Raw genomic sequence first — 12,500 nt, forward strand, 5'->3', positions numbered from 1 at the left:
ATTTTTTGGTCAGTATCAGGCAATTACTTTACGAAGGCCACGCACGGTGTCAGGCTATAGATAGTATGCAGATGACGTCACTCAGGCCTTTGTTATTGTTTTTGCGATCCGCGTTTGTGAGTTGTTCTCACTAAACTGTATTAACCAGACTATAAAAGTTCATGGTTACACAGAGTTTGTGTGTTGGTCCGTTATACTTCCGGACGGCAATGTTGTGAACTCCTTGGCCAAACGCATTCTATTTATAAGTTAACGATGGCTATGTGTGGACCCGAACCCTGGTTGTTCGATGGAAGTGCAAGCATTGCATGAGTCACACGCTCTCTCCTTCCCCCTACCCCCCCCCCCCCCCCCCCACCTCCCCAATCCTTTCTCCCAAACCCGCATTTGTAAGGATGAAGGAAAAACAAATCATGTAGGCTACATTGTTTTACCAAGAGAAATGCCATAAAAGAGTGGAAATCAAAACAACAAATAAACGACGAAATAAAAGACAATGTTCATAAATAAATCAATTTTTAAAAAACCTGATGCCAAGTAAAAAGTCAAATCAAAAACGACAACAGAAAATAAACAAAAAAATGCTGTTACAACGCTAATTAAAAAGAAAATAATAATAATCTTTAAAATCCGTATTTAACAACCAAAAAAATGGAAAAGAGAAAAAAAAAGAGAGAGGTTCCACCGAGATTTGAACTCGGATCGCTGGATTCAAAGTCCAGAGTGCTAACCATTACACCATGGAACCTTTGTACTCGACTGTTTATCTTTGATGTTATATTATAATACAACAAAACATAGGGTTTTGAAGGCCTATGTATGGTCAGTATTATTATATGGCTGCGAAAGCTGGACAATTACAGAAGACATTAGAAAGAAACTGAAGGCAGCAGAAATGTGGTTTCTTTAAAGGATGTTAAGAATCTCATGGACAGAGAAGAAAACTAATGAAGAAGTATTAGAGCAAGCTGAAACTAAAAGGCTATTAATTCGTACAATAAGAAAAAGACAAATGCAATTTTTAAGGCACCTAAATCGACATAAATGAATTGAACATCTTGCTCTCACAGGAAAGATAGAAGGTAAAAAGAGTAAAGGTAGACTAAGAAAAACATATTTGAATAATTTGAACAGCTGGGTGACAAAGAAAGAGAAGAGTAATATTAGTTGTTTGAGGTTATCTGGTCAGAGAGATGAATGGCGTACCATGATCACCGATGTCTGGCACAGACTTTGTACTTGAAGAAGAAGAAGAAGTTATATTATAGAAACTCTGGTTTGACAAATAATGACAACAGTAGATTCTATGTATACTTAATTGATTTTATAAATAATAATTGAGCTTTATATAGGGCAATATCCACTAATTGTGCTCAAAGCGCTTTACAGGGGGTCCCTGGTCAACAGCAACATATAATATGTAGGACGGGACATGACGCCTGTTAGGCGATATAACAATTTTTCGGACAAAGACAACGCTGTTAACGGCCAGGTACTCATTTTACCTGAGTACGGTGAGAGAATGTGAGTAAAGAGCCTTCTCCAAAGACTCAACTATGCGAACCCAAGACCTTCCGATCCGAAAGCGAGTGTCATACCACTAGACCATATAGCCACATTTCAAGGCATTTAGCGTCCTTATCATCCGAGCAGGACGCCTCGACCACCTCGACAATCCGTTCCAAAAATTTCAAGGTCTTTTCACCTGTGGATGAAAATGTCAGAATATTTTCCTTTGGTTTTAGTTTTCATTATTTTGGAGGCTTGTGAAAGCGTATTCCATGAATACATAAAATCTAACAACATTTTTTTTAATAGAGCATTTATATAGCGCAATATCCACTAAACGTGACGTGCTCAAAGTGCTTAACAAGGGGTCCCTGGTCCCACATGTTAAATGTTGCTGTTGGTCAGGGGCCCCTTGTAACGCGCTTTGAGAACATTAAGTGGATATTGCGCTTTATAAAAGACGTTTCTTCTACTATATATAGCGCATTTTAATGGACTTACCATGCTTAAGTCACTTCATAACACCTCATTTTATACACCAATAGCCGTATATAAATATAATCAGTTGAGCGTCCATTTTGTATTTAGCAATATAAAAATTTCTGTCATTGTCGTTTATTTATATGCGGCTATGTGATCTAGTGGTATGACACTCGCTTTCGGATCGGAAAGTCCTGGGTTCGAGCCTCGCTCGGCGCATAGTTGTGTCCTTGGAACAGACTCTTTACTCACATTCTCTCACCGTACTCTGGTGTAAAAATGAGTACCTGGCAATTTACAGTATTGTCTCGGTCCGAAAAAAAAATTGTAACATCGCCTAACAGGCGTCATATCCCGTCCTAAATAAATGTTAAATGTTGCTGTTGACCAGGATCCCCTTTGTAAAGCGCTTTGAGCAAATTTACTGGCTATTGCGCTATATAAAAGCTCGATTTTTCCCCAGTCCATTCAGGCAAGGGTGTATGAAGTTTCTTTTCAGCGTAACAAAACCAGGGAAGGAATTTTGTGATCAGTGTCACCTATCTTATCACTGACCACGCTCAACATATTACAAGGTAAAACACCTTATCGGTTTGCCCCTGGCTGGGAATTGCATGTATCAACGTGGCACATCGGTATGGTCTTTGCTTTAAACTAGAGCTTTTATATAGCGCAATACCCACTAAATGTGCTCAAAGCGCTTTACAAAGGGTCCCTGACCAACAGCAACACATAACATATAGAACGAGACATGACGCCTGTTAGGCGATATTAACATTTTTTCCGACAGAGACAACACTTTACACATGAGTATAGTGAGAGAATTTGAGTAAATTAGTCTTTTCCTAGAACTCAACCATTCGCCGAGCGAGGCTCGAACCCAGGACCTTCCAATCCGAAAGCGAGTGTCATACCGCAAGACCATATAGCCGCACACTTTTGTACCACCCAGAAGGAGCGGAGTTCGACTTCCCGCCACGCTGCCCAGCCTTGAGCAAATCCCCTTTGTAAAAGTTCACTTTGCGGCGTTGCACTGCGGCTGAAACTTGGGTTATACAAGTCTTTCCCCCTGGAAAGACAAATTTGCCATTTGGAGGAATAAAGGTAATGTTTTTATTTATTTATTTATTTATTATTTATTTATTTATTATTTATTTATTTATTTATTTATTTATTATTTATTCATTTCATTCAAGATAAAATGGTGAACCCTGATCTTCTGGACAGCAATGCAACTACCACCATTCCACATACCACATCGATAAGAATGAATGATGACGTTTTACATTTACACTGAGATTCAAATTGTGCTATCTACGCTGTTTCGATGAATGCAATAAAGGAGAAAAAGAATACAAAAAAAAAAAAAAAAAAAAAAAAAAAAAAAAAAAAAAACACACACACACAAAAAAAAAAAAGAAAAGAAAACCAAACAAAGAAAAAAAAAAGCTAAAAAAGAGAAATCACAAAAATAAAAAAGAAGAAGAAAAATAGAAAATATTTTTTTTTAAAAATAAAGAAATAATTTCACGCTTATTATAACACAAAACAAAATAAATATAAAATTAGGTTCCACCGAGATTTGAACTCGGATCGCTGGATTCAGAGTCCAGAGTGCTAACCATTACACCATGGACCCTTGTTATCTCGGATGTATTGTTCATGATAATGTAGACAAAGCTTTATGGGCTTGTTGTTTTGGTTTTTTTTGGTATGCAGTTGCCTTCGTTAACGTATTGATGATTTGCGTTAAGGTATCTTACTCACAACATCCGCCGGCCAAATTTAAATGCCAACAGGCAAAACTATGTGTCACCTTAAACGTTTATAGTCTGATTAATACCGTTTAGTGAGAACTAATCATAAAAATGGCTGACTAAATACAATAATAATAATGATGTTAATAATAATAATAATAATAATAATAATAATAATAATAATAATAATAATAATATAATAATAATAATAATAATAAATAATAATAATAATAATAATAATAATAATAATAATAATAATAATAATAATAATAATAATAACACTTTATTGCATCCCAAAAAGGAAATTTTAAAACAATATCTATCTCACCTTGACACAATACTGTTTTGAGGCGATAGGTCACCTATAGATAGAACGACGATGACGTCACTCAGGTCTTTGTTATTGCTTTTTGCCATCCGAGTAATTCTCACTTAATTGTATTATCCAGACTATAAAAGTTCAAGTTCCACAAACTTTTGTGTGTTGGTCTGTTGTACTTCCGGATGGCAATGTTGTGAGCTTCTTGGCCAAGCGCATACTATCTATATGGAACCCCCCCCCTTAAAAAAAAAAAAAAAAACTAAAAACAAACAAAGGAAAACAAAAAATTACAACAAAATCATAATTACCGAATGAAAAAAGAAAATGAGAGAAACGAAAAAGGATAAACAAGGTTCCACGGAGATTCGAACTCGGATCGCTGGATTCAGAGTCCAGAGTGCTAATCATTACACCATGGAACCGTTGTAATCAGGTGTTTAAATAGTAATATGATCTATGTGCTGTACTGACCATATTATGACACACTCACATTATCAGGGGTTGGTCCTTAATACTCTTCAACAGTCGTGACGTCACTTCCTTCCTAATGACGCATGGTAACTTAGTAATACTGGCTCTAAACTATCGGAACAATGGCGGACGCCCTTATCAAATATTTCTCCGGCGAGCAGAAAAACGTATCCAGAGGGGAAAAAAACATAAATTTGATCATGTTTTGACTTTTACACATTCTGATCACAAGACATATGAAAAGTTCTTGCCAGCATGAAGAATAATAAGTACCGATTTTCTTTGTTTAGAACCACAATCAGAATGTGTAAAAGTCAAAACATGATCAGATTTATAATGGGTTTTTTTTTTCCTCTGGATACGCTTTTATGCTCGTCGGAGAAATATTTCATAAGGGCGTCCGCCATTGTTCCGATAGTTTAGAGCCAGTTACTAAGATACCATGCGTCATTACGAGGGAAGTGACGTCACGACTGTTGAAGTCTATTAACCAGTAGATTTTAAACCAATCAAAACATGGAATTATTGGCACAATTTCACCAGTGCTCGGACAAACATAGTTGTATTTTTATTAACAATCACGTGAATGAAATCGACCTCTCTCTGATCATTGTTGTTATTTTTATAGATAGTATGCGCTTCGCCAAGGAGCTCACATTAACCAAACTATAAAGGTTACACATAGTTTTGTGTGTTGGTCCCTTGGTCCGTTATATTTCCGGATGGCAATGTTGTGAGTTTTTTTAGCCAACCCCTCAGCATCTATCAGAATGAATGACAAATGACTGAAAAGAAGTACAGTGATTATGAAAACAAAATTATTGAAACGTATTAAAATTAGATTATTATTTCTAAAAAGGAAAGATAGAAAACAAAGCAATTTAAAAGATTGATATTATAGATAGTATGCGCTTGGTTAAGAAGCTCACAACATTACCATCCGGAAATATAACGAACCAACACACAAAACCGTGTGTAACCTTAAACGTTTATAGTCTGGTTAATACAGTTAGTGAGAATTACTCATAAAGATGGATGCAAAAGACAATAACAAAGACCTGAGTGACGTCAACTTCGTCCTATCTATAACGTGGTGAAGAAGAAAATGAAATTTTATTTTAAAAAATGAATGAAATAAAAAAAAAAAAAGAAAGGTACCACCGAGATTTGAACTCGGATCGCTGGATTCAAAGTCCAGAGTGCTAACCATTACACCATGGAACCTTTGTATCAACTTGTATCTCACTAATACTATGTTCACATGTCATTGATATTAGAAAACAACAAATGGGTGGCTTTGCAACGATTCGATAGTATGCGCTTGGCTGAGAAGCTCACAACATTGCCATCCGGAAATATAACGGACTGACACACAAAATCACGTGTAACCTCAGACGTTTATAGATAGTTCGAAGATGACGTCACTCAGGTCTTTGTTATTGTTTTTTGCCATCCGCGTTTATGAGTAATGCTCACTGAACTGTATTAACCTGACTATAAACGTTCATGGATACACAGAGTTTGTGTGTTGGTCCGTTATACTTCCGGATGGCAATGTTGTGAACTCCTTGGCCAAGCGCATTCTATCTATAACCGACAGATGGGTGACTAGTTATCACATCATTTTCTCGATCATATTATAGATAGTATGCGGTTGGGTAAGAAGCTCATAACATTGCCATCAGAAGTATAAAGAACCAACACACAAAACTGTGTGTAAAGATGAACGTTTATAGTCAGGTTAATACGGTTTAGTGAGAATTACTCACAAACGCGGATGGCAAAAAAACAATAACAAAGGCCTGAGTGACGTCATCTGCATACTATCTATAAACTTTTAAGCTTACACATAGTCTTGGTTCTATTGATCAAGGGGTAGAACAGTGGGTTTTTTACTTACAACCACCACCACCATTACAAACACCACCACCACCACCACCACCACCATTACAACCACATCACCATTACAACCACCGCCACCACCACCAAAAACAACAACACAACAACCAAATTTTAAAAAATTAAAAAATTCGGCTAATAGAGCAACATCAACGACACCGAAAAACAACAACAACAACAACAACAACAATAATAATAACAACAACAACAACACAATAATATTTTTGTCTCCTTTGGCCGTTCATTACAATATAATAATCACAAAACCAACAACAATGGCGAGGCTCGTCCGCTAGATTTGAAATTTATTGTCTACTCATTCAATGCGTATCTAAGCCAATCCCACAATTCAACATTTAACTCACTCAATCCTAGAGATTTTTTATACTTTTCAAAACTGGAAAAAAATGTATTAAAAATAAGCATGTGCATAGATATTATTATTCAACTGCCATTCACATGTAAAAATTAAAATCACTAGCTTTGATACTACGTCTATAATTAGTCTCATAAAAAAGGAATAAATTGGCATGGGGTAAAAGTGACCCGAGTTAACAACGGGTACAGTCGGTGTTAGGGTTGAGTGAGTTAACATAGGCCTAATAGATCAGATACGACTCTAAATCCAAAACTTTAGAATTTGAAATTCGAGCAACCTGTTACATCATTTTTATCTTTACCAATTTAACCCTTTCCCGGCGTGATTCGATTATAATATAAGCTCTAATCTAACAATGGATGTCTCGATAGCTCAGTTGGTAGAGCACACAGTCCTGACCATCAAAATTTGAAATTTATTTCAGTAACCCATTACATCATTTGTGACCCTTCTTCTCAAAACGATATTATGTCGGGATGGACGAGATGCTAAAAAGTCAAATTATATTTATTCTGGTCAAGAGTATGAAACGTTGGTATTTAGCACAGTAAAATATGATATTCCTGCTCCTCAATAAAACATATAAACTCAACTTAAGCATGATATTTCTGGATATAAATTCTATCTGAGGCATCCCGACTTAATACCGTTTTGAGACGAGGGGTCACATTTTTACCTTTTGCCAGCTTAATCTTTTCCGGTTTGATTTGATTTTTATCTAAGCCTCTGCGGCTATGTGGTCTTTGCTATAGATAGACTAGCGTCCTATCCAAAAGGTGGTAGGCAATTGCTATTTCGTTCTTTTCACGGTATAGAAATTGGGATAAAATCCGGTTCTAAAGAACTGCATTTTTTCGGAAGGTCCTGGGTTCGAGCCTCTCTCGGCGCATAGCTGAGTCCTTACTTGAAAAAGGCTCTTTACTCACATTCTCTCATCGTACTCATATGTAAAATGAGTACCTGGCCGTTAACAGCGTTGTCTCGATCTCTTTGCTTTTGAAGCGAGTGCTCTACCAACTGGGCTATTGGCACCCCCAATATAGATAGTTCGAAGATGACGTCAGTCAGGTCTTTGTTATTGTTTTTTTGCCATCCGCGTTTATGAGTAATTCTCACTAAACTGTATTAACCTGACTATAAACGTTCATGGATATACACAGTTTTGTGTGTTGGTCCGATATACTTCCGGATGGCAATGTTGTGAACTCCTTAGCCAAGCGCATACTACCTATATCCCAACTAGATACGACCCTAAATACAACACATAAAGATTTGAAATGCAAGCAACCTGTTACATCTTCCCCCAAATTATATCCACTTTCCCCTTTCCCCGGCGTGATTCGATTTTAATTCAATCTGAACAAACAATGTTGGAGTTCTCGCTCGATAGTCCAGTTGATAGAACACACGCTTCGGAATATAACATGGTCTCAACCATCAAACTTTGAAATAATTTCAGTAGTCTGTTACATCAATTTCATATTTACCAACTTAACCCTTTCCGGCATGATTCGATTATAATCTAACCCGATCAAACAATGAAGTTCTCGATAGCTCAGTTGATAGAACACCCGCTTCGGAATATAACATGGTCTCAACCATCAAACTTTGAAATAATTTCAGTAACCTGTTGCATCAATTTCATATTTACCAACTGAACCCTTTCCAGGCGTGATTCGATTATAATCGAACCTAATCAACAATGGAGTTCTCGATAGCCCAGTTGATAGAACACCCGCTTCAGAATAAAACACGGTCTCAACCATCAAACTGTGGAATTTTATCAACCTGTTCCCACAATGTTCATCTTGACGAACGTAACCCATTCCAGGCGTGATTCGATTATAATCTAACCTGATCAAACATTAGGTGTCTCGATAGCCCACTCGTATTAAAATCAAATATTATCATGTACGAACCACTCCATCAAAATTTGAAATTTCAGCAGTCTGTTACATCATCCTCTCAACTTAAACCTTTCCCGACGTGATTCGATTATAATATAAACCGATAGCTCAGTTGATAGAACACCCGCTTCAGAATAAGACACGGTCTCAACCATCAAACTTTGGAATGTTATCAACCTGTTACCACAATGTTCATCTTCAAGAACTTAACCCTTTTCGGTCTAATCCGATTATAATTTAATCTGATCAAACAAAGAATGGATGTCTCCATAGCTCAGTAGGTAGAACACTCACATTACTTTACTCACATTCTCTCACCGTACTCGGGTGTAAAATGAATACCTGGCCGTTAACGGGGGAAAAAATGATAATATCGCCTAACAGGCGTCATGTCTCATCCTTGATGTTAAGTGTTGCTGTTGGTCAGGGAAAGCGCTTTGAGCACGTTTAGTGGATATTGCGCTATATACGTGCTCTGGTTTTTCGAGCACTCGTCTCACAGTGAACAGGATTAAACATTGAGCTCAATATCCACTATATGTGCTCAAAGCGCTTTACAAGGGGTCCCTGGCCAACAGCAACACTTAACATGATGGACGGGACATGACGCCTGTTATGCGAAATTACAATTTATTCGGACAGATACAACGCTGTTAACGGCCAGGTACTCATTTTACACCTGAGTACGGTGAGAGAAAATGAGTAAAGAGCCTTTTTCAAGGGCTCAACTATGAGTCGAGAGAGGCTCGAACCCAGGACCTTCCAATCCGAAAGCGAGTGTCATACTACTAGCCACACAAAGAGTTGGCGCTTGATCAATAATCTAGCGACTATTTTAAAATCCTACGTGATTAACCATTTAACTCCCTTACTCAGGAAAAAAAAACAGGTATTTTAAAATTTGGCCAGAAAACTTGTCCATCAAATATCGATCGATTTAAACGACCCTCATCTTGGTAAAAACACTCAAACCTGGGACTAAGGAATACACTAACGAAGTCCCAGGTTTGAGAGTTTTTGACGAGATGGGGGTCGTTTAGATCAATCGATATTCAAATGGCGAGTTTTCTGGCCAAATTTTTAAATACTCGTTTTTCCGAAGTACGGGAGTTATTTGGGTCATTTTGAGTAGTTTTATTTGAGAGACATCTGTTGTCATTTACCGTTGTTCAACAATAGAAAGATATTTTTGTTGAATTAATTAATTGATTAATCATCATCATCATCATCATCATCATCATCATCATCATCATCATCATCATCATCATCATCATCATCATCATCACCACCACCACCACCATCACCACCATCACCATCATCATCATCACCATCATCCCCATCACCACCATCATCACCATCAACACCACCACCACCACCACCACCACCACCACCACCACCACCACCACCATCACCACCACCATCACCATCACCATCATCATCACCACCACAACCACCACCACCACCACCACCATCACCATCACCATCATCATCACCACGACCACCACCACCACCATCACCATCATCATCACTATCACCACCATAATCATCATCTATAAACTGAGACCAACCATCTCTATATCTGGTACTGTATCGTGATAACTAACTACCTCCAATGTGTCACTTCCCACTCAACACGTCACGTGTTGTTGTTGCTCATGAACCCTTTGTAAAGCGCTTTGAGCACATTCAGTGGATACTGCTCTATATAAAGCTCTATTTATATAAATAATAATTTGTTTTGTAAAAAATAGAAGCACTAGATATTTCGGGCAATGAATCAGCTGAAAGTTTACAACGCATTCTGTGTTCTTTTTATTTATATATTTGTGTGTTTATTTGTTGACCTACAAAGATCTAGTTCTTTATTTATTTATTATTTTAGTTTACTTATCTTTTTACTCTTTTATGTGTCAATGAATGAATGAATTTATTTATTTATTTATTTATTTATTTATCTATTTATATATTTATTTATTTTGTATTCTTGTACGTTTTATTTATTTAGCTATTTAGCTGTCTATTCATATATTTATTAATCTATTTGCTTCCCATCTGTATCCAGCAGCTGCTCTGTAACGAAAATCAAGCAATGTCGAGTGTGGTCAGGAATCGGGTGGGTGACAATGATCGCGACACTCCGACCTAGGCGTTATTCCCTCGGTTGAGTCATTTTATACACGATGGCGAATAATATTGTATGAGTTCTGTTACAAGAATGACGCTTGACAGGCAACTTGAGCGGTATGAAATGGAAATCCTGTTCACTATGGTTTGCTTCATGTAAAAAAGGAGAAAATATTCGAATGTTTCAGTACTAGGTACAGGTTTTCTTTAAAACCTGGAAATCTGCATGCAGAAAAGGTTTTGAACCACGAGTGCCTGCATCCGATATAAATAAACCATCCATTCTACCCGAGATCGGAACAGGTTCCTTTGCTTGTGATGCGAGAGCTCAACCAACCTTGCAGCCATGGGCCATGACCACTAATATCGCAAAATAATAATATTATTGTCAAGTTCAAACGCCAGTTCAACTGCAATGAATATCAAGGGGAAATAACTCAAATCGTTATTTTTTTTCTTTGACTATACAGAATATTTTGGGTTACGCATCTTGCATGACTTAAGTCTGGTTGAGTTTGACGTCACTCTAAAAAAAAAAATTTATAAAATTGAGCTTTATATAGAGCAATATCCACTAAACGTGCTCAAGGCGCTTTACAAGTCGTCCCGAGCCAACAGCAACATTTAACGTTTAGGACAAGACATGATGCATATGAGGCGGTGTTACAATTTTTTTGTTTGACAGAGACAACGCTGTTAATGGCCAGGTACTCATTTTACACCTGAGTGCGGTGAGAGAATGAGAGTTAAAGAGCTTTTTTTTGAAGGAATCAACTATGCATCGCTCAGGGAGATGAATTCGAACCTCGGTTCGAAGGTGAGTGCCATGCCACTAGGTCACATAGCCGCTGACTATAATCTCATTTTAAGCTCAATTCATAAAATTTGAGAAAACGTGAAGAATACTTGGCTATAGGCAGTGACGGACCTTGTAAGAGTGTTAGCACGCCTGACAGGCGACTGGTACTGTATGAAATGGAAATATGATTCCATATGGCATCTTGGGATAATAAATGAAAATAAAATAAATTAAATAAAATTCCCTTTATTCATCCTATCGGGAACTTTGTCTTTAGTGTCTATTCCGATGGAAGAGTGGGATAACTCGGGCATCAGCCGCAATGCAGCGCCGCAAATGAGCTAGGGGGAGATGACATGCACAAGGCCACGCAGCGCGGCGGGTGATCGAACTCGGTACCTTTTGGGTACGGAGCAAAGACCGCACCGCTTAAACACGCTGTCCTTCACTCTGTGAAGAAGATTTTGGGCGGTATAACCGGGCTAGGGAGTAGGTGGGACCCCTTCCTCTTAAGATGCAGGAGACAACCCACCGATGAGTGGTACACGCTCTGCTCCTCACCCACCCACCTCACACTCATTCTGTAGTGTGGTGTCCTCTGTATGTCCTTACTTTTCTTAATCTACCCCTATAGCTCATACTTGTTTCCTAGTGCTGTAACTTTAACACTTCTATACTCCCTCTTTGGTCGGCCTGTGGCCCATGTCTTCTGCATGACTATCTGTGATTGATTGTAATCATGTATCCTTCTTAAAAGATTGAGATTTTTAGGGGAAAGGGATGGTATCCCTTTGTTTAAGGCCCACAGAATCTCTCATCGACACAAATGACCCAGGACGTGACGATCCTCTGT

At 37.8% G+C, this 12,500-nt stretch overlaps 4 non-coding genes across 4 annotated transcripts; all 4 read right to left on the reverse strand.

Moving 5' to 3' along the window:
• Positions 1-676: 676 nt before the first annotated feature.
• Trnaq-uug (transfer RNA glutamine (anticodon UUG)) lies at positions 677-748 on the reverse strand. The gene has a single exon. It is a non-coding gene; the product is annotated as a tRNA-Gln (tRNA).
• A 2,808-nt stretch (positions 749-3,556) lies between these two features.
• Trnaq-cug (transfer RNA glutamine (anticodon CUG)) lies at positions 3,557-3,628 on the reverse strand. Its single transcript has one exon. It is a non-coding gene; the product is annotated as a tRNA-Gln (tRNA).
• A 790-nt stretch (positions 3,629-4,418) lies between these two features.
• Positions 4,419-4,490, reverse strand: Trnaq-cug (transfer RNA glutamine (anticodon CUG)). Its single transcript has one exon. It is a non-coding gene; the product is annotated as a tRNA-Gln (tRNA).
• Positions 4,491-5,691: 1,201 nt separating this feature from the next.
• On the reverse strand, positions 5,692-5,763 carry Trnaq-uug (transfer RNA glutamine (anticodon UUG)). The gene has a single exon. It is a non-coding gene; the product is annotated as a tRNA-Gln (tRNA).
• Between the last annotated feature and the right edge of the window lie 6,737 nt (positions 5,764-12,500).

This window comes from Berghia stephanieae, chromosome 12, assembly GCF_034508935.2.
Source record: "Berghia stephanieae isolate SIO BIC M18660-M18661 chromosome 12, UCSD_Bste_1.3, whole genome shotgun sequence".
Lineage (NCBI taxonomy): Eukaryota > Metazoa > Mollusca > Gastropoda > Nudibranchia > Aeolidiidae > Berghia > Berghia stephanieae.